The sequence below is a fragment of the Cervus canadensis genome, chromosome 22, assembly GCF_019320065.1.
Source record: "Cervus canadensis isolate Bull #8, Minnesota chromosome 22, ASM1932006v1, whole genome shotgun sequence".
Classification (NCBI taxonomy): domain Eukaryota; kingdom Metazoa; phylum Chordata; class Mammalia; order Artiodactyla; family Cervidae; genus Cervus; species Cervus canadensis.
In genome coordinates, this window is record NC_057407.1 from 55,828,376 (window position 1) to 55,854,141 (window position 25,766).

Consider the following 25,766-nt stretch of genomic DNA (forward strand, 5'->3'; position numbering starts at 1 on the left):
TCCAAGGCAGGGGACATAGATTCATTCCCTAGAAGGGAACTAAGATCCCACATGCCACAGAGCAACTAAGCCTGTGTGCTGAGAAGCCTGCATGCTGCATCCAAGACCTCACATACTGCAGCTAAGGCCCAACGCTACCAGACAAAGAAGCTTTGTAAAAAAGTTCTTTGGGTCTTATTGCCTCTTGAGGTCTTTGTCCATCCTTGGCTGAATTTCTAAGGACAGAAGCAACTGTGAAAAGACAACTAAATAATCCATAGAACTTGATAATCTGTTAATATACACATTCAGGCTCTGCATCACCAAAATGTGGCTTGATATCAGTAATCATGCTGACGTGCCCTTTGTATGGGGAAGCAAAGCTTTCATAGTGACTCTGAGAGCAGCCAGACAGAACCATGTTTGGAATTTCTGATGCACCTGATTGTTTCCAGTGAGGTTTTCTTAATCAAGGATGATCTGAGAGAATTCAGACTACCCTTTCAGAACCCATACAGGGAGTGGTGGCTATGAACCAGGACTCTAGAACTGCACTGTCCAAACCACGAGCCATGTGTGGTCACAGAACACTCGAACCATGGCCTAGTCCAAGTGAGAAGAAGTATCAGCAGTGTCAGATGCTAGATGGATCTCAAGGATTAGATAACAAAAAATTCAAAGAATGTAAAATAGCTCAATAATGTTGCTACTGATTACACATTAAAATAATTTTTGGATTTATCAGGTTAAGTAAAGTGCATTCTTAAAAATGTTTTTGCCTGTCTCTTTTTACTTTTTACAGCATAGCTCCCAAGAAAGTTAAAACTGCATTGTATTTCCTTCAGAAAGCACAGGTTCATTGCTACAGAAAATCTGTCATTCTCCAGCCGGACGCCACACAGCCTGCGTGGATTGTGCGAAACACAGGGAACCCAAGCAGAGGCTGAAATACATGCTGTGTCCCGGCAGCAAAGCCATCGCAAGAATGGGAGCCTTTCACTGATCTGTGCCCAGTGTCACATAGGCAGGGGCAGCCTAGCTTATCAGCTGCCCATCTCTGGGTGAGTTAATTCACTTTTTTTCCATTTCCTTCATCTGCAGCATAGGGCAACCCTCTGTACCTTACAGGATTTTTGCAAAAGTTCAATGAGTTCATTAATGTCCAAGACCTGGGCCCTGGTTTGGCACATAGTAAGTATTTAATAAATGTTAATTACTATTGGCTGTTCTATATAAACTGTTCAGAATTTTGAGTCTTCCACAGAGGTGTTTTCATTCTAACACTATCCTTCAGGTAGGCAACAGGTCTCTAGCTCAGTCAACTGTGACTTTTTTTTTCATATATTTTTATTAGTTGGAGGCTAATTACTTTACAATATTGTAGTGGGTTTTGTCATACATTGACATGAATCAGCCATGGATTTACATGTGTTCCCCATCCCGATCCCCCTTCCCACCTCCCTCCCCATCCCATCCCTCTGGGTCTTCCCAGTGCACCAGCCCTGAGCACTTGTCTCATGCATCCAACCTGGGATGATGATCTGTTTCACTATAGATAATATACATGTTTCGATGCTGTTCTCTCGAAACATCCCACCCTCGCCTTCTCTCACAGAGTCCAAAAGTCTGTTCTGTACATCTGTGTCTCTTTTTCTGTTTTGCATATAGGGTTATCATTACCATCTTTCTAAATTCCATATATATGTGTTAGTATGCTGTAATGTTCTTTATCTTTCTGGCTTACTTCACTCTGTATAATGGGCTCCAGTTTCATCCATCTCATTAGAACTGATTCAAATGAATTCTTTTTAACGGCTGAGTAATATTCCATGGTGTATATGTACCACAGCTTCCTTATCCATTCATCTGCTGATGGGAATCTAGGTTGCTTCCATGTCCTGGCTATTATAAACAGTGCTCGATGAAACATGGGGTGGCACGTGTCTCTTTCCAGATCTGGTTCCTCGGTGTGTTATGCCCCAGTATGGGATTGCTGGGTAATGGCAGTTCTTATTCAGTTTTTTAAGAAATCTCCACACTGTTTCCATAGCGGCGTACTAGCTTGCATTTCCCAACCACAGTGTAAGAGGGTTTCCTTTTCTTCACAACCTCTCCAGCATTTATTTCTTGTAGGTTTTTGGATAGCAGCCATTCCGACCGGCGTGTAATGGTACCTCATTGTGGTTTTGATTTGCATTTCTCTGATAATGAGTGATGTTGAGCATCTTTTCATGTGTTTGTTAGCCATCTGTATGTCTTCTTTGGAGAAATGTCTGTTTAGTTCTTTGGCCCATTTTTTGATTGGGTCATTTATTTTTCTGGAATTGAGCTGCAGGAGTTGCCTGTATATTTTTGAGGTTAATCCTTTGTCTGTTGCTTCATTTGCTATTATTTTCTCCCAATCTGAGGGCTGTCTTTTCACCTTACTTATAGTTTCCTTTGTAGTGCAAAAGCTTTTAAGTTTCATTAGGTACCATTTGTTTAGTTTTTGCTTTTATTTCCAATATTCTGGGAGGTGGGTCATAGAGGATCTTGCTGTGATTTATGTCGGAGAGTGTTTTGCCTATGTTCTCCTCTAGGAGTTTTATAGTTTCTGGTCTTACATTTAGATCTTTAATCCATTTTGAGTTTATTTTTGTGTATGGTGTTAGAAAGTGTTCTAGTTTCATTCTTTTACAAGTGGTTGACCAGTTTTCCCAGCACCACTTGTTAAAGAGGTTGTCTTTTTTCCATTGTATATCCTTGCCTCCTTTGTCAAAGATAAGGTGTCCATAGGTTCGTGGATTTATCTCTGGGCTTTCTATTCTGTTCCATTGATCTATATTTCTGTCTTTGTGCCAGTACCATACTGTCTTGATGACTGTGGCTTTGTAGTATGGTCTGAAGTCAGGCAGGTTGATTCCTCCAGTTCCATTCTTCTTTCTCAAGATTACTTTGGCTATTCGAGGTTTTTTGTATTTCCATACAAATTGAGAAATTATTTGTTCTAGTTCTGTGAAAAATACCGTTGGTAGCTTAATAGGGATTGCATTGAATCTATAGATTGCTTTGGGTAGAATAGCCATTTTGACAATATTGATTCTTCCAATCCATGAACACGGGTATGTTTCTCCATCTGTTTGTGTCCTCTTTGATTTCTTTCATCAGTGTTTTATAGTTTTCTATGTATAGGTCTTTTGTTTCTTTAGGTAGATATACTCCTAAGTATTTTATTCTTTTTGTTGCAATGGTGAATGGTATTGTTTCCTTAATTTCTCTTTGTTTTCTCAGTGTATAGGAATGCAAGGGACTTCTGTGTGTTAATTTTATATCCTGCAACTTTACTATATTTGTTGATTAGCTCTAGTAATTTTCTGGTAGAGTCTTTAGGGTTTTCTATGTAGATTATCATGTCATCTGCAAACAGCAAGAGTTTCACTTCTTCTTTTCCTATCTGAATTCCTTTTACTTCTTTTTCAGCTCTGATTGCTGTGGCCAAAACTTCCAACACTATGTTGAATAGTAGTGGTGAGAGTGGGCACCCTTGTCTTGTTCCTGATTTCAGGGGAGATGCTTTCAATTTTTCACCATTGAGGGTAATGCTTGCTGTGGGTTTGTCATATATAGCTTTTATTATGTTGAGGTATGTTCCTTCTATTCCTGCTTTCTGGAGAGTTTTAATCATAAATGGGTGTTGAATTTTGTCAAAGGCTTTCTCTCCATCTATTGAGATAATCATATGGTTTTTAACAGCTGATCTATCAATAGAAACCCTCCAGGCCAGAAGGGAATGGCAGGACATACTGAAAGTAATGAAAGAGAATAACCTACAACCTAGATTACTGTACCCAGCAAGGATCTCATTCAGATATGAAGGAGAATTCAAAAGTTTTACAGACAAGCAAAAGCTGAGAGAATTCAGCACCACCAAACCAGCTCTTCAACAAATGCTAAAGGATCTTCTCTAGACAGGAAACACAGAAAGGTTGTATAAACCTGAACCCAAAATAACAAAGTAAATGGCAACGGAACCATACCTATCAATAATCACCTTAAATGTAAATGGGTTGAATGTCCCAACCAAAAGACAAAGACTCGCTGAATAGATACAAAAACAAGACCCCTATATATGCTGTCTACAAGAGACCCATCTCAAAACAAGAGACACATACAGACTAAAAGTGAAGGGCTGGAAAAAAAATATTTCACGCAAACGGAGACCAAAAGAAAGCAGGAGTCGCAATACTTATATCAGATAAAATAGACTTTCAAATAAAGGCTGTGAAAAGAGACAAAAAAGGACACTACATAATGATCAAAGGATCAATCCAAGAAGAAGATATAACAATTATAAATGTATATGCACCCAACATAGGAGCACCGCAATATGTACCGCAAACGCTAACGAGTATGAAAGAGGAAATTAATAGTAACACAATAATAGTGGGAGACTTTAATACCCCACTCACAACTATGGATAGATGAACTAAACAGAAAATTAACAAGGAAACACAAACTTTAAATGACACAATGGACCGGCTAGACCTAATTGATATCTATAGGACATTTCACCTGAAAACAATCAACTTCACCTTTTTCTCAAGTGCTCGCAGAACCTTCTCCAGAATAGATCACATCCTGGGCCACAAATCTAGTCTTGGAAAATTCAAAAAAATTGAAATCATTCCAGTCATCTTTTCTGACCAAAGTGCAGTAAGATTAGATCTCAATTCCAGGAAAAAAAATTGTTAAAAATTCAAACATATGGAGGCTAAATAACACACTTCTGAATAACCAACAAATCATAGAAGAAATCAAAAAAGAAATCAAAATATGCAGAGAAATGAATGAAAGTGAAAATACAACAACCCAAAACCTATGGGACACTGTAAAAGCAGTGCTAAGGGGAAGGTTCATAGCATTACAGGCTTACCTCAAGAACAAGAAAAAAGTCAAATAAATAACCTAACTCTACACCTAAAGCAACTAGAGAAGGAAGAAATGAAGAACCCCAGGGTTAGTAGAAGGAAAGAAATCTTAAAAATTAGGGCAGAAATAAATGCAAAAGAAACTAAAGAGACCATAGCAAAAACCAACAAAGCTAAAAGCTGGTTTTTTGAAAAAATAAACAAAATTGACAAACCATTAGCAAGATGCATTAAGAAACAAAGGGAGCAGAACCAAATTAACAAAATTAGAAATGAAAATGGAGAGATCACAACAGACAACACTGAAATACAAAGGATCATAAGAGACTACTACCAGCAGCTCTATGCCAACAAAATGGACAACTTGGAAGAAATGGACAAATTCTTAGAAAAGTATAACTTTCCAAAACTGAACCAGGAAGAAATAGAAGATCTTAACAGACCCATCACAAGCAAGGAAATCGAAACTGTAATCAGAACTCTTCCAGCAAACAAAAGCCCAGGACCAGACGGCTTCACAGCTGAATTCTACCAAAAATTTAGAGAAGAGCTAACACCTACCTTACTCAAACTCTTCCAGAAAATTGCAGAAGAAGGTAAACTTCCAAACTCATTCTATGAGGCCACCATCACCCTAATTCCAAAACCAGACAAAGATGCCACAAAAAAAGAAAACTACAGGCCAATATCACTGATGAACATAGATGCAAAAATCCTTAACAAAATTCTAGCAAACAGAATCCAACAACATATTAAAAAAATCATACGCCACGACCAAGTGGGCTTTATCCCAGGAATGCAAGGATTCTTTAATATCTGCAAATCAATCAATGTAATACACCACATTAACAAATTGAAAGTCAACCGTGATTGAAAGGAAAGTAAGAATGAGTGGCCAGGCATGGCTTCCCAACAGCTGACCAATGACATGGAATCAGCCCAAGAAACTTCAAACACTGGAATTCACATGAAGAAATTTTACCATCACTATTGGGAAAGAAGTATGTAAGTAGAAGATTTAAGAGTCAAAGGGAAATCTGAGGAAAGAGAAGAAATGTCAAATAAATCATTTCTCATCAACTCACCATGACTATATCTTTTCCCTTCAAAATGAATGTCAGGTGTATAAGAAGGGTAAAATTTCAATTAAGCCACTGCATGAAGATGAAATGACCTTTAAAACAACGAGTAGCCTTGAAAAGGCTATTTCTCATCATTAGGGTCTGTGTCAACCACAATAAAAAACTCTCAGGGCCTCACAAGGGGCACAGCACCTCAAAGGTGGTGATATTTCACCTCCAAGTGCAAGGTGAAGAGGGCACCTGAGGGGGAGGAGCATTCCCATGGTGGGGGAGGCGTCCAGCTGTGGGGAAATGAGTCACCGACACAACGTTCATTAAGCTGTAAGCCCAGTTACCACCCTATGGCACCAACTGTATTCCAATTACAGCTCTTCGGAGAGGCAGCCGGCCACCGTTTTCAGTAGAGAAACACTGGTTTGGACAAGGCTTATAAATGATTTTCATTAACTATCATTTACCATTAGTGCCAATCAAAGCACTAAATGCCCACTTTGCTGCGGAGGTGACCTTTGACCCAGATTCCCTCTCTAACCGATGAGGGCTAAATGCATTGTGACAGCTCCTAATCATGTTCAGTGCAGCTGAGATTTGAGGAGCTGGCCGTCCCATCGACTACAGACAGCCCTGGCAAGGCCATCCTGTTCCATTTCTTTCTAAAGATATGCACATCAGCATCCCACGGACTCGAGAAAGAGACACCCTTCCTGATCATCCAGGGCACATTTCAATAGCTTAAAAATTCACCCAGGTACACCATCACCGACAGAGAACTGCTGGCAATGAGAACACATTTCTCCTCTTTATAATTCAGGTTTATAGGCCTAAAACACATAATCCGATCAGCCCAACTCTAGGAAAGTAGATAAAAAGCGGGTCATCAGAACCCACCCATCAGAAACAATCCTCTCCAAATCCACGCACAATGATTTGCAGCTCAGCTTCAGCTCATAAAAAGGGAATACAGTTGTGTGATATTTAATACCAAGGCACCGGCGCCTGACTCTGAACTAATCCAGGATAACACGTTTCCAGAAACGTCCTGGGAAACACTGGGAAGTCTAGACGCATAACAGGAAAATTACTTCCTTTGAAACTCAAACGCCTCGATTTGAATGAAAATGAGGAAATGATGGCCAAAGGTTCAGAAACTAAAATTCTAAACTGAGTCCAACTCCACAGCAGGGAAGGTAACAGCTTTTCTGTTCCTCAAAGAGATGAGATCATAGGCTTCTCCAGCTAACTCTGACCCCAAACAGGGGATAAGGGATGCTAAGGCAGAGACCAACAGGGAAAAGAGGAAGAAGATTTACAGACAGATGCAAAGGATGTTTTCTAATAAAAAGCTAAAGCCAGGAGGCAGCTACTTTAAACACTGCCTGTGGGGGGACCTTCTTGGGCAGGTGTGGCCACCGCGCATCAGTGTCCCTGTGACACCAAGGCCAGCTGCCCCAACCCCGTGCGTGCAAGCTCAGTAGTGTCTGACTCTCTGCGACCCTATGGACTGCAGCCCGCCAGGCTCCTCTGTCCATGGGATTCTCTAGGCAAGAACACTGGAGTGGGTTGCCATGCCCTCCTCCAGGGGATCTTCCTGACCTGGTGATCGAACCTGCGTCCCCTGCGTCTCCAGCATTGGCAGGAGGATTCTTTAACACTGAGCCACCTGGGAAGCTGCCCCCTCCTTTATTTATGCTGGAGGAGCAGACAGCTGGTCCCACCCTCCGTTCCATGGGAAAGTGACATCTACTTGTGGCAGACTCAAGGAAAGGTGATGGTTTTAAAAAAAAAAGGGGGTGATGGTTTTTATCTTGATACAAATATTTAAGGAAAAGAAAAATCAATGCCACAACATCAGAGGCTACTCCAGTGTTGCGGAAGTTAAACAGATGGTTTACATACACAGGGCCCCTTTCTACAGTCACTGGCAAAATGCTATATGCTTTATCAACATCAAGAGTTGAAATGATTTTTAACTTGGTTACATAGACATCGTTAAAAACAAACAGAAAAGTCCCATTATCGTTGCTTGCTCTGCTTAGAACCAGCGAGAACTTAGAAATCGAGAATGTTTTCCTCAGCAAGTAAAACTGAAAACCAGAGACGAGCGAAGTCGCTTTAAAGGAACAGGATGACTTTTCTGTGAAGAAGCAAGCTCCTGGACAACTGAAGCCTGGATGATACACATGGCAAGGGCTTCGCACAGGCCAGAAGCTTTGCTAAACCATCCGGTCATCCTTTTTCATTTATAGGAAACTGGAGCACAGCGAGGCAAGCACAGGGTCACAGGGAGCAATCCCAGCAGGCAGCGCCCACACAAGCACCACTTAAGGTACCTGGTCCTGGTGGCAGGTCCCACTCTTTCGTGGAATTGATATAATCAACTGAATATTTAAATCATGTAGTTCATTCATCTTGGCTGGTGCAGTTTCCTGGGCAACCAGCTGATTGCAGTTTGCTGTCCGCTCCTTCAGGGATTTGGTGGGCTGGTGGTCGGCATGCCTCAACCCCTTTGACAGGTGGGGCTCACTGTACACTCATCAGCTGGTGCTCTGGTTTTACACAGTAGGGTCCAAGTCTGTGAATTTGTCAGAAGCCCAGCCCAGAGAAGAAACAGACAATGCACGGACAAACGGACGTGCTGAGCCACTGGGAGTGGGTCCAGAAGGTGCCAAATTCACAAAATTCATGCCATCCTGCAATGAGCTCCCCAGCAGGTCTGGGGCTGGAAACTGGGGCACTGCTATCGGACAAGCTAGATTCTTTTCCTCTGAGTTAAATGCACGCAATTACACAGCTCAAGGTCTCTGAAAGCCCATGGTTTTCCACATTTTTTTAAGTGCAAATAATATAAGCCTAAGGTTATACAGTTAACCTATAATGAGCTCATTACATCACCTTTTAATAGTACCCTACAAAGAGATTCCCCTGAACCTACCAAGTCAAGACCTGCCTTATGTGTACCTCTTTATGCTACTCAGCACTTTGGATATAGATTATAGCACTATCTGTGCTGCTTTAATTTCAAAGTCAATAAGACTAAAAGCTCAGCTCCCTTCTTGAAAGTTACACATTTACAAACAAGCCACCATTAGGAAGAAAATATTCTACATGCTCCTTCAAATAGACTGTGTTTTAGCAAAACAGGGCAGTTCTACTTAATAAAGTTTCCTTTGGAGGCAAAGGGCTTTGGAATTCGGTCCTTTAAAATGGGTCACTGGCAACTGTGTTGATTTTCTAATTTATTCATTGTCTTAACCTTCACCTGCCCAGGCAGCCCAGGCAACCTGTTGACAAGCAGTCCAAGCTGAAGTTGAACTTAGGGGGAAAAGCTCCCTGGACAATATTTAGAAAACAGAACCATGAGCCTGAACCCCAGGGGTGGTGTTACAGTGGAGGCTGAAGACCAAAGCCGGAAACATACAGAGATTAAAATCCCAGCTCCACTACAGACGTACTGCTGCCCCGGCAAGTCACTTAACTTCTCAGAGAAGTTATCAGAATCTCAGAGAAGTAATCTCAATCACTTAGAGACTGGAATAATTGGAATAATTTTAGATGTCAACATTTAAGCAGTGACTAGTTCCAGACATATTCTGATTAGCAATTTCAGCCTCACCACTTTATAATGAAAGTGGTTTACTGTTGCCATTTTACAGAAGGGAAACTTGAGTTTCAGTGAAATTAAAAGAGTTGCCAAGTATACCCAGACAGTCAACAACAGGGCTGGGACTGAGACCCAGCCTGTCTGATGCTGACTTGTCTCCTTAATCATTTTACTTAACACCACCCAAGGTGGATAATACAATTTAGTGAGACGATACATGTAAAGCACATTACCTAGCCTTCATTAAGTACTCAGAAATTACAGGGCTTATTTTAATTTTTATTTATTAGTTTATTTTGTTGAAGTGAAAAAGAAAAACATAGATCCTTCCTCCTTGCCTGGGTCAAATTCCTGTTTATGGAACGGGAAATTTACTTATACTATTGTAATAGCAGCAGCAATAATGCATAATAGTAACAGAGGAATTCGGGGCATGGCTCCAAGCTCAGAAAGTCTGGGTTGCAAGCCTAGTGTCATGGACTGAGGGCTTCTGCTCCCCAAATCTGTGTGTTGAAGTCCTAACTCTCACTGTGGTGGGCCTGTGGGAGGTGATTAGGTTTGGACAAGGTCGTGGGGGCGGGGCCCTTGTAAGGAGATTAGTGTCCTTATAAAGAAGAGGAAGAGAGAAATCTCTTCCTTTGTGCACACACTGAGGAAGGTAGTTTGAGGCCACAGCAAGAAGGCAGCTGTCCACAAGTCAGGATGGAGCCCCCACTAGGGGCCTTGATCTTGGATGTCTCAGCTCCAGAACTGAGACACAAACGTCTATTGTTGTTGCTGCTCAGTCTGTGGTGTGCAGACAACAGATACCACGTCTGCCTCTTACTGGTGAGATCACAGGCAGATTGATGAACCTCTTAAAGGTAACATCTGTACCACATCCCCTACTTCGTAAGACGGTAGTGAGAATTACATGATGCTTGTACATGCATGTACATGCTTATGATACATCAAAAGCACTGAACAGGTGCCTGGCAGAGAGGAAGGACTCTCTAAATGTCAGCCGTTGTTTGGGGGATGGCTCCTTTTCTCATAGACTCCAACTCTTCTTGGGTAAAGTCAAACATGCCTGTTGATACGTCTGTTCCTTTGGGGCTTACTCACCAGCAGGTTTCCAGCACTGCTGGGAGGCATCATTCATCCAACCTCTAGGATATTTTTGCTCCTCCTCCCGTTCACCATCATGGCCCCAGCAATACTAAACCTACACACTGGAGCCATGCAGGCTATTCTGTCTTCCCATGTTCCTTCCTGTATCCTTTCAGCAAGCACCTTTTTTTCATTTTAATGAACTCCTTTCGAGAAGTAGGTTCCCGAGTCATTCTCCTTTTTGGATACCCTGATTTCTAGAACATGTTCTGTGCTGCCTCCTCCTGTCCTAACCTAATCGCAGCCACACCTGCAGGTGGCAGCCAGTGGTCCCTCAGCGGGTGTGGGGAGACTAGGTGTCTGGTCTGAGCATCACAGCTCCAAGATCTCCAGTTCCACACACAAACATGACCCCCCTCATTCTCCTTTGTCCAACTGTGGCCTGCAGTGAAGTCCATCTCATGTCCTGGAGATTTCAGATTTCCTCTCCCTGATAATCACTGAACCTACAGAAACTAAACTACAGCTGTATACTGAATGTTGAGCAGAAAAGCATCAGTTAAAGAAAGTTATTTGCTCTGGAGCAAAAACAACAATCTAACATTTAGGCTGAATTTTTCATTTTTCCACCAGCGGAGTCAGCATGGCACACGTCAAGCCTTAAAACCATCTTTGTTTCTCCCCAGCTACTGTGGATTATTAAAAAGTCTTCACTAGTCCATTTCTTTTTGCCCTGTAGTCTTTGAACCTCATTAGAAATGTTGACCCTTGAGAATGTAAGCTTTTGCCATATAGCCAAAAGATATTGAACCTCTCTCGTGGAATCACCAATTAGCATTTTTTTGTTTCTCTCCTCTGTTGTTTATGTATTTTGTGAGTTAGATTCATTGCTCTGAAATGAGGCTAAGCCTTTCCCACCAATTTTAATTAGAAAAAAGAAAGTGGAACATTTTGGTTTTCTCCCTCCCTTTCTCTTTTTAAATATTTAAGACACAAGCACCAGTCCACTAAAAAGGCATCTTTTTACCCTTCCCAGAAATGAGAGTATATCACGCACCTTCTGACCAGAACCACCTCAACAATGAGACTGCATATTCAGCTCTGGGTAACATCTGTCCTTAGAAGCAAGGAAGCACTAATGGACTGAATGCTTTCTTAGAGCACCAACCCTGGTTGCAGCTAGGAGACTTGCCCCCTTCGGCCTCTCTCCCAGGGGTGCTGTCTGAGGCCCTACAAAACTAAGCTCCCAACTGCTCTTCTCCCATCTTTCCTCCCCACATTTCCTTTCCTTAATTTTACTAGAGTTGATTTACAACATTGCAGTAATTTCTGTTGTACAGCAAAGTGATTCAGTTACACACACACACACATATACATACACACACATTCTTTTTCATATTCTTTTCCATTATGGTTTATCACAGGATACTGAATAGAGTTAGTGGGACCCTGTTGTTTATCCATCCTATACATAATAGCTTGTACCTGGTAACCCTAACCTCCCAATCCACCCTTCCCCCATCCCCTCCCCCTTGGCTAGCCACAAGTCTGGTCTCTATTCCATGAGTCTGTGTTTCACAGATAGGTTCATTTGTTCCATATACTAGATTCCACATACAAGTGATATCATATGGTATTTTTCTCTCTCCTTCTGATCTACTTCACTAAGTTTGATCATCTCCACATCCATCCATGTTGCTCCAAAGGGCATCATTTCATTCTTTTTTTGGCTGAGTAATATTCCATTATATATATGTTACAAATCTTCTTTATACATTCATCTGTTGATAGACATTTAGGTTGATTCCATGTCTTGGCTATTGTGAACAGTGCTCCAGTGAACACAGGAGTGCATGTATCTGTTTTAATTAGAATTTTTGTCAGGGTAAATGTCCAGGAGTGGAATTACTAGGTCACATGGTAGTTCTATTTTTTAATTTTTTGAGGAACCTCCATACTGGTCTCCATAGTGGCTGTACCAATTTACATTCCCACCAATTTATATTCCTTATCCTAGTCATTGTTCCATTCATATGCCAGCTCCACCAGGTTTTGCTCAGAAGAGTTATATTCATCTCATCATTATTGGAAGCCAATCACTGTGCCCCCAGTTCCAACAACTGCATTATAAAACAAACACATTTTGCCTTTAGACTATAAAGTTAGTCTCCTGGGCTTTGGCCTGCTAGATCGATTCCAAGAACAGAAAACCAACAGAGTATCTGTCGTTTTCATGAATGTGTAGGTATCACTCACTCTAGAACGAACAAGGATACATAAGAAATGTGAAACATAAACCCCTTCCACTGGAGATGCTTCGGGCATCCACACCAGCAGACCTCTGCCTTCTTCTCCTGACTCACCCCTCATTCATGCTGCTGATATACTTACTACAGTCTTATCATGAAATGACTAAATTTTTACTCATCCAAAAATGTTTTTGTTTTGCCTTCATACTTGTAGATTGGTAATGTGACTGAGAATAGAATTCTAGCTTCAAAACCTCCCCTGTTCAGAACTTCCCTAGTGGTCCAGTGGTTAAGACTCCACATTTCTGCTCAGGGGGTGTGGGTTCAATCCCTGGTTGGGGAACTAAGATCCCATATGCTTCATTGAGTGGCAAAAAAACTACCATTTGACTGTCTCAATAAAAGCAGAAAATTATTTAAAATAACAACAACAAAAGACTCTCTCATTAGGTCAGACATAAGCAGGTCCCACCCCATCCTGGAAAAGGTCATCTTTCCCTCTATCACCTGGACCAGACACCTCCAGAAAGCCTCCCCTTTGTGGCTAAGGACTGCTAAGTTTTCAGACTTATCAGGACCAAACAAGATATCAGAAACCCAGTGGGCTTTCAGAACTGCCAGTTGGCTTCAAATAACGATGAGATGAATGTAACTCTTCTGAGCGAAACCTGGTGGAGCCGGCATCTGAATGGAACAATGACTATAAGTGCACTCTAGAAATACGGTGAAGAATGTAAATTGGTGCAGCCACTGTGGAGACCAGTTGGCACGCCAGGACCTAACAGATGACTCAGAGTAACCCAGGGTTCACTATGCCCTTTTAAAAACAAATTAGCATTTAAAATTGTCAACAGTCTCATCAATCAAATAATGCAGAACACAGACAGGGACTTCACATCACTCTGAGAAACCAACCCTACCCCACTTATGGGATGGCTTCTGGTTCTGAGACAGCCCACTTGCCTACTTTTCCCGAGGGTATACTTTCACTTCGCTTAATAAAACTCCTGGTGCTTGAAGCCGCTCTATGTCTCAGCTGAATTCTTTCCTGTGGGAGGATGAGAACTGAGAAACTGCCATCCACAGATGACACCCTTGCCCTGCAGAGTGAAGACACCGCTTCCTTATCTTCTGTGGAAACAGGCAGGCTCTCATGCTAATTCAGATGCCTGGGTAAATAATTTGCTTCCTCCCCTCTCTAGAAGCTTCTGGGACCCTCTTTCTATCCACAGAGTATTGGAGCTCCTTAGAGTATATTAACTATATTACCATGACTTTTGAGACAGAAACCCCCGTCAGACTCTTCTGTACTTGGCAGGAAGCCCAAGGGGGAGTGTAAAATCAGCTACGGCCACGGGGCTGCTGTAAACAATGTTATCAGTTTGGGTCTTTCCCTCCCATCTCGCAGAGGTGGTCTCCAGTGTGTTGGATTTTCCCTGGCTGACATGGTCCTTCACAACAGCCACTTCTGCTTTTATGATTACCGGATCTGTAAGTGCTGGGAACCTCAGGAAAGGCAGGAGCTGGTCTCTCAGTTTCTGCATAGCTCCCTGAAGAAGCACTAATTGGGCAGATCTAGAACACAGCAGAGGAGCTCTTCGTCACCAAGAGGAAAAAGGCTGAGCAGACAACCCAAGTCCACAAAGTGAGCAGTGGGTTTCCTTTTCCCTCATCCTGCTGGGCACTTGCTGGAACCTTTCCCCATCTAAGAACTTCTATTTCTTCTACTAAAGAAAATTTTCATCTATTGTTTCTTGGCTAGGTTCTCTCTTCCTTTTATCCTTTTTCTGGAGCTGCTGTTAGAATCAAGCTGGATGTCTAGACCTCTGCGTCCTGCCTTAGCGCTCCTTCCCCGTTTCCCAACCCTGTCATCCTCACTGGTCAGTGTCGGCGGTTTCCTGGGCTCTGTCTTCAAAATCTCTCAGGCCCATTCAGCTCCTTACCTAGCCGTCATATCTGTAGTATCAGCAATCTATGTTTTCATTTTCAGAAACTCTTGCCCATTTTCTAGATGAAAGCTATTTACTCTGAGAACACTGGTGTAAACTGTTTTCCATTATTTGAATCATTTCTATTTCATTTAGATGAGTAATTCTGGTCATCTTTGTGCTCTTGTTCTTTTCCTGATGATTTTCACCGAATACCTGTTTACCCGTTCCTATTTTTGAATTACATGTCGACTGAAAAAAATTTGCACAACCTAAAAGTTGAGAACTGTGTTTATTTGGCAGACATGCTAAGGACTTAAGTCCAGGACCCAGCATCTCAGATTATTCTAAGAGGCAGCTCCACAGAGGCAGAGGAGGAGACAGGATACACAGGAGTGTTTGCAACAAATATCAGTAACTGGAACAGCAAAAGATTACTATTAAAGAAAACCAGATGTCTCAAGTTAAGGAACGGAGCGCTTCTCTATGTGGGGGAAGAAGCAAGAGGCTGGACACTGAAACAATTTCTTTGATGTGAACCTCAGCTCTCCAGACCAGCACCCTGCGCTTTCTCATCCTGAGCTTCCTCGGGGTTCACCCTGGGGGTGGCTGCAATGGCTGATGGCTCGCTGGCTGGCATCCTGCTTCCATCCGAGTCCCCTGGGGGCAGCTATACTGTGACAGCTTTAAGGCTGCAACACCCTTTGTTTGCTGATGTGGCAGGCGGTATTTTTCATTCCCTTACGGTTTAGGAGAATCAGGGTGGATCTTCTTTAAAGCTGTAGAACTTTTTTACCAGCACCCGAGCCTTGAGGAGAGGCTGGGTGCAGGTTCCAGACGGGACAGTTGAGCATGGAGGGTGTCCGAGGGCACACACCCCAAAAACACCCAGGCACGGGCACGCAAGAGACAGGGAGCAGCACAACCGCGGCAGCGACAGACGACATTTCCTTCCTGGGCACGGCCCTGCCTTCCGTTCTCCTCGTCGTGTCTGTGGTGGGGACGGGGGTCCCTGCACACAGCCCCACCTCACTCGCAGACTCCAGCAGTCTCACTGGGCTGTGTCCCAGGACGGATCACTTTCTTAGGAGAGTCCTGCTGCCTTCTCTCGGGGACGAAGCCCGCTCCCACAAGCTGTTTGGATGCAGAAGGGACGGGCCATCAGAGGCACGGTCTGCACAGTGAGCAGCTCCAGTGGCTGCTCCGCGGCCCCTCCACCCCGCTGCTGATGTTGACTCCAGGCTGGAAGACGCTCTGGACTTGTGTTTCTACCTGAGCTTTCCCCATCAGGCCGGTCCCACCTGTTTTCCACCTTCCACACACTCGGCAAAAGTTCTGCCCACCAACAGTACCTTCACTTGTTCGCCTTGTACTTTAAATCTTTAAAAAAAATTTTTTTTGTTTTAATTTTAATGGAAGGGAGAAAAGTGAGATGCATATCATTAGACTACCATTTTGAGTCAGAAGCCTCTGGGCACCAATTAAATCCTACTGGATTGACAAAAATTTAAATGGCTGGTAACACTATGAGATGGCAAATGTGTGAGAAATGGTGAGAAATGGGCACTTTTCCCACAGAGAAAAGAAGGCTGGGATAGCCTTCTTGGAGGGAATGCGACAGTCACCATCAACATATTAAATGTCCATAATGCCTGATTTTTTGTAATAGCATATTTATAATCTACTCTACAGAAACACTAGCATGACTGTCAATGATATATTGTGGGATTATGTTTACCAAAGCACTCTAACCAAAAGCAAATATGTAGTTGAAGGCATACACAGGGCAATGATTGAACAAGACTGCACATCCATAAGATGGGTAAAGAAGGAGTGTAATCTATTTGTGATGGCTTTGAAAGATGCCCAAGATATATGATTAACAGAAGCAAGTTGCACAAGCATGTGTTTCTGATGATGCATTTTAATACAATAAAATGAAACAGTGGATATTTAAGATGTGCCTTGCACATCCTGACATGTTATAAAATGCTTCTAATATATTTCTTTTCCCTGTTTCTCCTTTTTTATTTGCAATCTCTGTGTAAACCAGGCCCACAGTTAATGGCTACTGTCAATTAAAATCAAGCAATAACAATGCATGAAATGCAAGATTTCTCTGAAAAAATAAAGTACTCATACAATATACTGACCAAAAAAGTGTTGTAAATCATAAGTAAAACATGTGAGTGTTTAGGAACATTTAATTACCTATGGGTTTGGGTGGACTCCGGGAGTTGGTGATGGACAGGGAGGCCTGGCGTGCTGCGGTTCATGGGGTCGCAAAGCGTCAGACACGACTGAGCAACTGAACTGAACTGAACTGAATTACCTATAATTTTCATATTTGCACCTCCCAAATTTTAGATATGCAAATTCTATAGCTAATGTCAGCATCCCTCATGCCAAAATGTGAATGCATCTTCATTAAGGCAAAAATATTTTCGCCCGACAATGTCTGTGTGACAACTCGCTGAATCCGTCTCCAGTGGTGTACCACATCCACAGAGGCCCTGTGTACTGTTCTCTTTCCTCTCTCTTTCTCCACGAACTCTCTTTCCCCTTCCTTGAACATGTCAGAGTAAAGAACAGCAGAGCCAGGACTGGAATTTTTAGGTGAAAAGCAAAATTTTTCATAGAAACAATAAAGCTTAGGCTTGTTTTACAATTTCAAATGTGACACATGAATACACTCACTGCATCTAGAGGTGCTTAAGCAAGTTTTATTAATGAGCCCATCAAAGTCATTCTGCATTTCTGTCACAGTGGCTTTGATTTAGAGCATTTTTAAAAATTCTTTCTTAGAAATCTGCATCTTTCTGCTTATATTGCCCATTTGTTCCTGCATGTTTATCCATTATCCATTAGAGTCCTTAGAGGATTATTTAGTCTGATCATTCCAACGTCCCCACCATACTTGAGTCTAATTCTGATGCTCGCTCTGTCTCTGCAAACTGGCTCTGCAGAGTGCCTTACAGTACGCCTTGTAATTCTTTGTTGAAAGGTGGACATGATGTACCGGGTAAAAGGCACGGCAGTACAGTAAGCAGGCCCTCAGTGATGCTGAGTGTGGGGGAGGATAGCAGTCCATGGTCCTGCAAGTGCATCTCCCCTGAGCCTGTGCCCCAGGCTGTGACCTCTGCACATCCTTCAGTCCCCACCTCACCTCTCTTCCGTGAGACAGGATGGCAGGAGGGGGCCTTCCTCATGGTAGGTTCTGATAAAACACCAGTCCACTGGGCTCTGGTGAGCTAGTCTACCTTGAAAGCAAGCCTTGTTAAGAAGAACAGAACGCTCTGGCATATTTTCAGACTGGTTACCTTACCCCTCTCCATGTTGGAAGCACATGGGGATTTCTCTCCCATCTTCACTATGAGAACCTGGTGCTCCTGGAGGTAAAACACAAGTGTGGGGATCCCCAGCGACCAGGCCCCACTACATTCTTAACCCTCAAGCTTGCCCAAACTGAGTCTCCAGTGATTCATCCGAGTTATGGGTCAGGCTTTCCCACTCTGGCACTGGTTCCTGCAGAGATGTCCGCTCCAGGTAAGTTATGATACTGTGTTTGCTTGCCTCTCCGGTTTGAGGGGCAGAAGTTTGCCCTGTGACCTGGGTTCTCTGCTGGATCTGAGAGGAGCTGTTGATTTTTCCATTTGTTCATCTTTTTTCTTGTTATGTAGATGGCAGAGAAGACAATCCAAGCTCCTTACTTGTCAGAACAAGAAAAAGGGAAATTTTATAACCTTTAGTACTGGCTGCTTATTTGAAATGTGTCTGTGTTTGGAAGTATCTTTTTGCCTTTTCATACCATTCATGCTTTTGAACTGTGGTATTGGAAAAGACTCTTGAGAGTCCCTTGGGCTGCAAGGAGATCAAACCAGTCAATCCGAAAGGAAATTAGTCCTAAATATTCATTGGAAGGACTGATGCTGAAGCTCCAATACTTTGGCCACCTGATGCGAAGAACTGAATCATTGAAGAAGACCTTGATGCTGGGAAAGCTCGAGGGTAGGAGGCAAAGGGGATGACAGAGGATGAGATGGTTGGATGTCATCACTGACTTGATGGACATGAGTTTTGAGCAACCTCGAGGAGCTGGTGAAGGACAGGGAAGCCTGGTGTGCTGCAGTCCACGGGGTTGCAAAAAGTCAGACATGACTGAGCGACTGAACTGTTGTATCTACTCCTATTAACTGAGCGACTGAACTGTTGGAAGTATCTACTCCTATTAATTTTTTAAATTTCAGAATAAAGGGAGAAGTCTTAAACAGACTTATTCAGTAAATTAGCAGCAGGTCATATGAGAGTTTAGAGGCTCTATCAGACTAACACTTCTACTAGTAGGGTCAATGCAACGCCTGGAAGTTTTCCTGTTGGAAACTGGTGGTTACGAGGCCCTTAACTCTAGCTAGTGTGGGTGGGGATGGAGAAGAGAGATCCTACTAATCCCTTGCTTTTACTAAGTTACTAATGAGATTAACAGTTGATGCCTTCAGATACAAGGAAGCTATTAAGAATTAGGGCAGCTTCAAATCAAAACTACATGGTATCACCTCACACCAGTCAGAATGGCCATCATCAAGAAATCTACAAACAATAAACGCTGGAGACAGCGTAGTGAAAAGGGAACCCTCCACACTGTTGGTGGAAGTGTGATTGGTGCAGGCATTTTGGAGAATAGTATGGAGGTTTGTTAAAAAAAAAAAACACACAACTACAAATAGAGATAGCATATGATCCTGCAATTCCACTCTTAAGCATATATCTGGAGAAAACCATAATTTGAAAAAATTCATGCACCCCAGTGTTCATTGCAGCACTATTTACAACAGCCAAGACGTGGAAGCAACCTAAATGTCCATCAACAAAGGAATGGATAAAGAAGATGTGGTAGATATATACCACGGAATATTACTCAGCCATAACAAAGAATGAAATAAGACCATTTGTAGCAACACTGGATGGACCTAGAGATTACCATACTAAGTGAAGTAAGTCAGAAAGAGAGATACAAGCACCATATGATACCACTTCCATGTGGAGTCTAAACCACGACACACAAGGGGGGTAAATGTATACACATGGCTGATTCACCATGTTGGACAGCAGGAACTAACACTGTAAAACAATTACACTTCAATTAAAAAACCAATCTGAAAAAATATGACACAATTGGACCAGTGAAACAGAAATAGAATCAGGGACATAGAGAACAGACTGGTGGTCGCCAAGCAGGGGGTAGTTAGGGGATACGTGGAGAAGGAGGTTGGGGTTAACAGACATAAGCCTTTATATATAGAAAGGATAAATAACAAGATCCTACAGTACAGCACAGAGAACTATATTCAACATCCAGTGATAAACCATAATGAAAAAGAATATTAAAAAAGTCTGTATACATGTATAACTGAGTCACTCTGAGCTACAGCAGAAAATAACACAGCATCGTAAATCAACTATATTTCAATTTTTTTAAGTGACACTTCATTACACTCAGAGCATTTATAATGCTTGATACTAAATGCTTGTTTGAATGTGTCTAATCTGGGAGTATGTATTCCTACTATTATATCATACATATGAGGAAATTTTGCTTATATTACACAAATAAGTCCACTAAATTAGCAGCAGGATGTACATCAAAAGTCAGCATCCTTGCCTCTCAGACTAGCTCCTCTGCTAACAGGATAAAACCCAGGTTGACAAGTGCTGCCCAGAGCCTCTGCGCTAGTTCCAGGCAGTCACGTACAGACCATGAGTCTCTGAAGTCCCAGTTCCAGGAGCTTTCCCTCTTCACTGTGCATCTCTGCATTGATTCCAACTGACTAGGTGTTGCCCACAATGCTCTCTATCTGGTGAAACCAATATATTTTTAAGGAAGGATACATAGCTCTTTGATGCCTACTGCTAACTGTCAAGGAGAGAGGACCACAAACTCACATACCAGTGCTGGAAAAAGATAGTCAAGGGTACAAAACAATCAGGGTACTGGGTAGCTCCATACGTTCCTATTTTTCACATGAAATCCAAAAAAGCAGAACTTGGTTTCCTTTTAAATATTTTCCCACAGTTGAATAAAAGCTTCATGCTGAAAAACCCAACATGATACAGTCATATTCCCCTGAATCAAAACTCTTACATTCTTCATTTATTAATCACATTCTGCCATCATGGAAGCTTTAGAAAATTAAATTAGTTCTCACTGACAAAATACTTAAAGGGAAGAAAGAAGAAGCTCAAACCACTCCCCAAAATGTAAAATAGTCCCAGAGGACTGAATTAAAGCACTCATTTTAGTTTTCCCGGGGTCTACATCTCCTCGGGCATCTTCTGTGATCTTTTATTTAGAGGGAAAAATTATTCAGCTGTCCGCCTGTACTTTCTCCTTAAGGCATTTAGCCCCAAAGAAAGAGGAAACGGGAAAATATATTTAAAGAAAGTCCAAAATAAAAGAAATGAGGAAATAGCTTAGAATTGAAGCTATTTCTGCAGGATGTAGACCATGGTGTCATTTGGAGTAAGCCTCGATGCACAGGTGACATGTGACTCACTCCGATCTTTCATAAAGAAGTGGAATTTGTATTGATAGAAAGAGCTCCCAGCTCTAAGAAAACAAAAGTAGCAACAATCAACAACACTGATGTCTTTTCTCACCGAAGCGCTATTCATGGACAGAGGAATTGAAGTGGAAAAATAACTTCAGATTTCAATCTACTCTATAGAGTGATTCGCACAAATATACACAGAAAACAGCCTTAAACGGTAATCACCTGAACACCGTACAATACACTTTCACAGTAGACCCAACTCTGGGGCTGAAGAGTGAATTCGTACACTTACCAACAGCCTGGAGGTCACTGGAAGGAACCTCTCATTCTAACACGAGCTCACTCAACCACTCCTGCCAAAGGAGAATCTAAAAATGCTGAAGGTCTCCGGATAAGACTGCCGGGTCACAGCCAAAGCTTAACAGCCTCCGCCAACAGGAAATGATCTTGGGCAGGGAGCTGAAATCTCCCACCCCAGCAATTCCACCTGTCTCTTCCCTTGTTGACTCAGACACGGATGCTCCTCCAGTGATGAGCTGGTCCCTCACTGGAAACGTATCATCAGCTTGTCCCCTGGGATAAGTCACCGTCCTGTTTGACCCCTGCTTCTGGTTCTCCCTTCACAACACTCCAAACAGTTTGGAGGCTCCCAACAAGCGCAGAAGAGTGAAGAGGTCCTTCATGCAGGAGGAGACATCCACGGTGGGGTCTCCGAGATGCCACTGTGGGGTGGGGAGGCCAAGGACAACTCTGCAAAGGATGCAGAGGCGACAGATCAGTCCTTTCTAACCTTCATCCCAAAGACACTTCCTAACGCTGACATTTATGTGTGTGTGTGTGTATGTGTGTATGTGTGTGTGTGTGTCCGTGCACACACTCGGTCATGTCCGACTCTTTGCAACCCTATGGACTGTAGCCCGCCAGGCTTCTCTGTCCATGGGACTTCCGAGGCAAGAATCGAAAACAGGTTGCTATTTCCTTTCTGGGGGAATCTTCCTGACCCCCAGGGATCGAACACACCTCTCCTGCACTGGCAGGTGGATTCTTCAGCACAAACATTTCCCTACTAACATTTATCTACAAGTGAGTTCACCACAGCCCTGTTTATAATCAGGGGAAACCAGAAGGAACCCAACGTCCAGCATTAAGCAAACAGCTGCTTACACTTACAGGGACATTGAGAAGAACAATCATCCATGAAAAGCATAGCTGTTAGGTGCGTGTTAACACAGAAACACTTTATATTGTGTTACTTAAGAAAGTGTGCTGCAATACTGCACACACAGACCATTCTGTTTGTTTCATTGTATATGTGTTTGTGTGTGTGTGTCTAAAAATACTGGCCTAGAAAAATGCACCCCAGGACACGCAGCTGTAATTGCTGGGTTGGTAGGGTTATGAGGGTTTTGCTCTTCTTGTTCTTACCTATGAGAATGTTCTGATTTTTCTTACAATGAGCATATTGCTTTTGTAGTCAGAAAAAATCTAGTAGTTATTTTATATTTGAAAAACTTTCATAGGGAAGATGACTTGCTACTTTGTACAAAACTAAGTAGAAAAGTGGGACAGTTCATATAAATAAATTAGATAAATCTATTAACATCAGATCAATAAATCAGGGTCTAGCAACTTCCCTGAAGGTCTGGTGGTTAAGACTTTGCCTTCCTGTGCAGGGGATGCAGGTCTGATCCCTGGTCAGGGACCTAAGACCCCACACGCCTCGCAGCCAGAAAACCAAAACAGAAGAACAGAAGTAATGTTGTGACAAATTTAATAAAGACTTTAAAAAAAATGGTCCACATCAAAAATAAATAAAAACAAACAAATAAATAAATTAGGGGTCTAGACAAGGTTACCTTTCAAAAGGAGGGACATGTTAGACAAAGAGCAAATGAGAAGTCAGAAGGGGGAGAGTCGGTGGACCCCCCCAGTCTGAAGCTCCTGGGGATGCCCGCCCTCCCGGCTGCCCGCCCTCTAAGCCACCCATGCATTCTGGCTCCATGCCTCCATCTGTGGCCCTGAGCTGATCTCGGCTCTTGCTCTGTACCTGCGCCTTCACCACACTCTCTTGTGACCTGTGGACTGAGACCCCAACCTCCAGAAGTCCTCCTGACCCACGCAGTTCCGTGTATCTAAAACCACAACCATCACTCCCTCCCCACCAGCCTGCTCCTTCCCAGGATTCCTCCTCCATGCAATGGCATCAGCAGCACCCTGCCGACCTATCAGGGGTACTTTAAACTCTTCCTCTCGGTTACTCTTCAAGCAGTTCAGGACCCAGGATGCCATGCTCACTACCTAAGTGTCTCTGGTGTCTGGGGTCTCCTCTTCACTTCCTCCCAGCCTCAGCCCCATCCCCCGTTATCTGTACCCTGAGCCTGACACGTCTTCCCTCCAGTTCAAAACCTAAGCGTGCTCTCTCTTTCCTGAGCAGAGCCATCCGGTACCCACTCACCTACGAGATCAAATCCAAATTGCTTTCTGCCAAGCATGAGGCCCTTTAAAATGGATCTTTCCGGTCTCAACACCCTTGACTGCCACCAATGACATCATGCCCCACCACAAACCCGCGTGGGACCCACCAAGTCCCAAACATGAAATGCATCCAGTGCCCACGTCATTCACTGCATCCATTTCTACTGCCTGAAACCCCTTGTTCTTTCTCTCTTATCGTCTGCTCTTTAGCATCTTTCTCAGACACTCTCTCCTCTGATCACCAAGCCACAGGCCCGCTCCTGTGCAGTTATTTCTTCCCACTGTGCACTGACAACATCAGGGCCATCCTGTGGCATGCTTCTCATACCTTCACTCCCATGCTGCTCTCATCCCCCAGGGAGACCATGTGGGGTCCTTTCCCACGTCTTCTGTTGCAGCTGGGAAAGCTAGGTAGTGACTTCTCTGGTCTCTCTTACAACCAGGAAAGGTTGGATGAAACACCCTGGCTGAGGAGACACCAGGGAAAAACCACTGGGGAATCTCTGCACAAGTTTTCTGTTTTCCTGATAATGGGAAACAGCTGACACTTCCTCTTGCTCTCACCTGGCACACGGATGTGACACCTCGGACTTCAGAAGGTCTCTCGCCAACATGAGGGAAAAGCCCAGAGCATCACAGAATCTACAGTCTGCCCCCCTGGAGCCCTTGACCAATACTTACAGCCACCAATCTGCAGACTTAAAAGGTGAGAAAAGTCAACTCTAGCTCTATAGTTATTTTTCACATTGTCTGATGCTTGCTGTATCCCTAACTGATATTTTTATGAGCAAATTAATGCAGCAATAACTACTGGGGATCTACCAGTCTCCTGACATTACACTGAGTATTTTTGTTTGCTTTATTTGACCTTTAGGCAGCACCACTTCTATTTGCAGAGTTGGAGACTCCTGTACTGAAAATGTAAGTAACTTCTCAACCAGCACACACAGCTATGGGGTTTCTGAGCCAGGATTCCAACTCAGTGTGGTCTGATTTAAAAGCTTGTTCTTTCTGGCACTCTTGAAGACTGATTCAATGAGGCTAGACCAACAAGAGGGCCATGTCGAAGATCGACATGGGTTTGTAAGCCCACCAAATGAGAAAATCCGTATCGGCTGAACCCATTTACCAGTTTACCAGGGAGTCAGTATTGGAGGGTAGAATAGGGTTGGCAATGGATGCGTTCCTTCTAAGCTGCCTTCACAAGAATTATCAGTCCTACTTCGCTTTGTTACAGGAGACTGGATTCTCCTCTGTAAAACTCCAGAGATCCATTCTTTGAGATGTTTGTGAATTCATTCTCAAAGGAGACCCATGTTCAGAGAAAGGCTGGGCATTTATCTGCATGCAAAGGCATTACAGGACAGGAAGTGTCTGTGTCCAGAAGTGAGGAGGCCATGTCTGGGTTTAAGAATGATTTTTAAAGCAGCAGAAAAACACCTCCATAGCATGATGTAAGGATCAAGAAACACATGATTTAATTTAACCTAGAGATATGAGACCAAAAGCCAAAGATACTCATTCTACTACTCTAAATCTGATGGGCCCCATACTTCGGAAGAAAGGGGAGGGCTTTATAGTGGTTAGAATGTATCTCAATCTCAGTTCCACCACAAACTGTCTTAGCCTCTGAAACTCAATTAGCTTAATGGGCAAATGAGGTGATACCTTATAAGATTTTGTGAGGATAATTAAATGAGATAACAGAGAAGCAAAACATTCAGGTCAATGCCTGGCCCCAGTAAGTGCTGGATAAGTGGTATAATAGTAATAAGTGACAACAACAATGGCTGAGAAGTACCTCAACTGAAGGATGACCATGTCCACACCGGGGACAGAGGTGGTTTAGGTATGCAAGGTGGAATACGACCAGTGGCAGTGCCATGCACATAAGTCCATGGACACTCG